Here is a 5,028-nt window from a genome sequence, read left to right on the forward strand (position 1 = left end):
TTATAGTCACAGTATTCACTCACTGTGCCATCAGGGATTCGCTAGCTTAGCTTGGCCTGTAGCCAACTCACTAGCAGCATGGCCCTTTCACCTGTACGTCCTGCACTTTCTTGCTCATTGTGTCAGATGACTTTTCTTACTTTTGTGCTTAATTATGCCTTAGCCTCCTTTAGAAATAATGATACTTGCAATAAATGTAGACTATTTGCAGCTCTGGAGGCCAGGATCACAGAATTGGAGACTCTGCTTCGCACCCTTAAACATCCCATAGCTAGCAAGGCCCCTTTAGCCCAGCAAAGCAGTGTTTAATATTAACCTCTTACTACTGTTTCTTGATTTCTTGATTTGTGTTTATTTCTTCCTAGCACAACAAAAACATTTCAGTTTTAGTAAAGAAATAACAAAAATGACACTACATATTATTACCGCCAGTACATTTTTAATATTCTGATAATTCTAACAACAGTTCACCTCCGAACACTCAAATAAAAATGTTGTTAAAAAACTTAATTACCTTTAACAGCTTGAGGTTCTTCTTGAATTTCACTCTTGGTCCAGCTTTTGGGATCAAATTATCAATTTCTCGATCATCAAGGACACGCAGACTTTCTGCATCGATTTGTTCATCTGTAATTAAAAATAAAGTTGCAGAGATAAAGATTATTCTCAACTTGCTTTAGAAATTCTTGTTCAATGAGTGACAAAGCAATGGGCATAGTTATATGAGCTGTTTCACAGTTAACAGATCACATCAGGATCAATATCTGTACCGATCATGGATTCACGTTAATACTTTACCTTTAAATTTCTCCACCCACTCACTTAGCCCCCATTCAGCCAGTTTGTTTCTTACGAAATCATCCATGACAAGGAAGTGAAACTGTAAGATAAACTGTGATGTTTAACCAGACAGTACTGCTTTACAGGTTAGACATTTGTGATCAACTTCTCCTTTAATGCACATATAATCAGAGACAGTGATATTAAATTCAGATTAAAAGTTCAAACAGTTCACCTTTTGTTAGAAGTAATGCGGAAAAGGCTGCTGAGGGAGATAATAATGGATTGGATTTATATAGCGCTTTTCAAGGCACCCAAAGCGCTTTACAATGCCACTATTCATTCACTCTCGCATTCACACACTGGTGGAGGCAAGCTACGGTTGTAGCCACAGCTGCCCTGGGGCAGACTGACAGAAGCGAGGCTGCCATATCGCGCCATCGGCCCCTCTGGCCAAAGTGTAGGTAAAGTGTCTTGCCCAAGGACACAACGACCAGGAGGGAGAGCCCGGGGATCGAACCGGCGACCTTCTGGTTACAGATACGCTTCCCAACCCCCTGAGCCACGGCCGCCCCGATGTGAAGTAAGCAGTGAGACACAGACAGAAAACAGGCGGGAAGAAAGCAAAAAGTCTGAAAACAGGTTAAAAACAAGTTAAAAGCAAACTGGAACTGTGTGGCTCAGACTGCACAATTGCAGCTGCATCTATACATTTAATAGAAAGGTAAATCCAACATGAATAAAGCGGATGCAGGGTAAAGCAGAACTGAGAACAGAGAAGAGCAGGAAGAGGTGGTGTTTGTGCAGGCCAGATGGAAGTGACTGAGAGAGGGGGGTAACAACCTCCCCAGACCAATATAATCCAATAGTAACGTAGTAACGCTATACTGAGTCCTTCAATTACTTGACATTGTAATCCAACACAGCACAAATAGAGAATAAATGCAGTTTGGAAAGGAAGGCACTTTTGTGCTATTTTAATCACATAATCATATGATTATGTGACAAAATAGCACAAAAGTGCTAAACTACATTTATTCTCTATTTGTGTTGTGTTGGATTACAATGTCAAGTACCGGTAATTGAAGGACTCAGTATAGCGTTACTACCTTACTATTGGATTATATTGACACGACCCAAAGAAGTGCAACTTCCTGCCTGGATGTGCCAATCCTCTGCTCTCTCATTACTCTCAAGATCAGTATTAGAAATTTGCATTATCTCGGAGTAGAATAATTAGTTAAGTATATTAAGTAATTATTATTATTTAATACATCCTTTGCTTTGCTCCTGCTAAATAGCTTTAATAAAATATCCTGCATTCAAAAAGTCTAAAGTAAAGAGCACAGAAAAAGTGGTTGTATGAATGGGCGTGAATGGGGCAAGTTGTCCAAAGCCCAACTTAAGATGGGCAGCAACAGTACCTCAACTGAACATAATGTCACTGGAAACAGAATAAAAAAATATTTCTGACAAAATACTTATAGACGGAGTCTGAGTTTGATAGAAAAATACACACAGTTTAAAAACCAAATATAAACAGTTCGGCTAATATGACACTTTTGGTTCAATCCTTTTTTTTCCCCTTCAGTTCTAACACCTCCACCCATTTTGTGGATGAAAGAGTTATTTTAGCCACAGAACATCTGATATGATTTTCTTGGCTGTGCGGACCAATCAGTTTCAGTTTATACTGTTTATTCTTGTGCTCTGTGTGCAGCTGGATTTGCTAGTTCACAGACTTTATAGAGCGCATTGGATCATGACAAGAGGAATGCAATGTACACTTTATCTCTTACACCCTAAACCTCCCCACCCCCAACTTCCTGGCGCATCCCACAGCCCTGGAGAATGTACGTCCCAAAATGTTTGACTCTAACTCTATATTCAGATAAACTTTTATTGAATTCAAATGAAAAGTTTAAACTACTTACCTTTGGTTTAAAGTAATGCAGAAAAAGACAGTTGACAATAAAAGAAATAAATGAACAAAAAGTTAAAAAAAACAAAATAAAATAAAAACAAAATGCAGGGAGGCACACACTGGAAAAAAAAAAATCTAGCAAAAAGTCCAAAAACAATCTGGGACTCGGTTTTGCACAAGGTGTAGTTGACTGTTTGGCAAAAGGCAAGTGAAAGTGGATCTCTACATATAATACAACGCTAAACCTAGACAGAGTAAAGTGGGTGTGCAGGGAAAAGCAGAGCTGAGAAAACAAAAAAAAGAGGATAGGGAAGGCGCAGAAGAGGTGTTGATGCATGTAGAAAGCGGTTTTGTTTGGTATCAAACAAATCGAATGGATTAAAGTTTACAGATTAAAAACAAAATACAAGAAATAAAGAACACTGTCTTATATAAGTATTTAACACAAATTGTTGATAAAATCGCACAATTATGTCCCGTTTTCTAAGCTTCATTCCGTACTAACAAACAGAGGCGTCATAAGGATGAGAAAAGTGATAACATGAGCGCTAGAAAAATAGTAAACCGTCAATTACTTTTACTTTTGAAAATATTAACATATTACAATAAAGGGATGTTTGTTTCATAAGGTATTTGACCTTACCACTCCTCTCTTCTAGAATTAATGTCGTTTTGTCATTGCCAACAAATAATGAAATCTAGTCAGCGTCTGACATCGCCTCCCCTCCTTATTTCATGATTTGGTTCGGTCCAGTGCGCCAGGCTGAGCGCCAGAGCACTAACAGATCCGGTTCATAAGAGAGAGAGAGACAGATGGAAATAATAAGAAGATAACGAAGTCCATATGAAGGAAACTGCTCGAAATTCCTGGTATTTGTAATGTGTTGTATTGTGGCGGGGAAAGAAACAAAAACAAACAAAGCAAAACAAAGGAAAGCCAAACAATAATGGTTATAAAATAAAATAAAAAACCCCTGTATGTTAAAAAAGGAGTAAGAAGCAGCTCTGGAAGAAGCATAAGCTTTTTTTAATCCCACCCCCTTTCCACCACTACTAATAATCAACACGTTTTCTTCCTATTTATCCATCAGAAATTCTTCCTTACAATTTGTTTGATGTGTTTGCTTTTATAACCCCAGTAACACGTCAAAACATATACAAATTCACAGATATATAAAGTTATATAAACATACTTGTGCGTGCGTGCAGTGTTTAATATTAACCTCTTAAACGTGTATTAAAATTGTATTTGTCATATGGACATTTAAGAACTTTTCCCTTCACATTTACTTACTTGAACAGAATTGACTGTTTCCCGATTTGAGTTTTCTTCTTCCTACAACAGTAAAATCAGTTCAAATCTATATTAGTTAAGAATTAATAAAATTACTCTACAAATAATTACTGCCAGTGAGACGCTGTCGAACACCAGTGGGTCACTTGGTGTTCCCTCTCCATGGTAGACTATCACTTCTTGTTCCAACGCAGAGTGGTATTTTTGTGTAGCTTATCTGTGTAGCCAGTCTAATTAAAAACGTATAGATAGCGTATTTCATAGTGTTATCTTCATGCACTCTGTGTATTCACTCACTAATTATAGTCACAGTATTCACTCACTGTGCCATCAGGGATTCGCTAGCTTAGCTTGGCCTGTAGCCAACTCACTAGCAGCATGGCCCTTTCACCTGTACCTCCTGCACTTTCTTGCTCATTGTGTCAGATTACTTTTGTTACTTTTGTGCTTAATTACTCCTTAGCCTCCTTTAGCAATAATGATACTATTTGTAAACTATTTGCAGCTCTGGAGGCCAGGATCACAGAATTGGAGACTCTGCTTCGCACCCTTAAACATCCCATAGCTAGCAAGGCCCCTTTAGCCCAGCAAAGCAGTGTTTAATATTAACCTCTTACTACTGTTTCTTGATTTCTTGATTTGTGTTTATTTCTTCCTAGCACAACAAAAACATTTCAGTTTTAGTAAAGAATTAACAAAATGCACTGCATTATTACTGCCAGGCACATTTTTACAATATACCAGATAATTCTAACAAAAATTCACCTCTGTACACTAGAATAAAATGTTGTTTTGAAACAAATTAATTACCTTTAACAGCTTGAGTTCTTCTTGAATTTCATCTTGGTCCAGCTTTTGTGATCAAATTATCAATTTCTCGATCATCAAGCACAGACTTTCAGCATCGATTTGTTCATCTGTCATTAAAAATAAATTTGCAGAGATAAAGTTTATTCTCAACTTGCTTCAGAAATTCTTGTTAATGACTGAAAAAGCAATGCAGCACAGTCTATATAGCTGTTTTACAGTT

The 5,028-nt window shown here is 37.5% G+C and overlaps 1 long non-coding RNA gene across 3 annotated transcripts; it reads right to left on the bottom strand.

Moving 5' to 3' along the window:
• Positions 1-513: 513 nt before the first annotated feature.
• Positions 514-3,466, bottom strand: LOC102290775. Of its 3 annotated transcripts, none has more exons than XR_001337070.2 (3): positions 3,348-3,466; positions 799-880; positions 514-627 (listed from the first exon to the last, which is right to left on the bottom strand). It is a non-coding gene; the product is annotated as an uncharacterized LOC102290775 (long non-coding RNA). The 3 variants fall into 3 exon arrangements; XR_001337069.2 differs by lacking the exon at positions 3,348-3,466 and adding an exon at positions 2,715-3,341; XR_317152.2 differs by lacking the exon at positions 3,348-3,466 and having other exon boundaries at positions 799-1,009.
• Between the last annotated feature and the right edge of the window lie 1,562 nt (positions 3,467-5,028).

This window comes from Haplochromis burtoni, unplaced genomic scaffold (assembly GCF_018398535.1).
Source record: "Haplochromis burtoni strain Fernald_Lab_line unplaced genomic scaffold, NCSU_Asbu1 Contig_336, whole genome shotgun sequence".
Classification (NCBI taxonomy): domain Eukaryota; kingdom Metazoa; phylum Chordata; class Actinopteri; order Cichliformes; family Cichlidae; genus Haplochromis; species Haplochromis burtoni.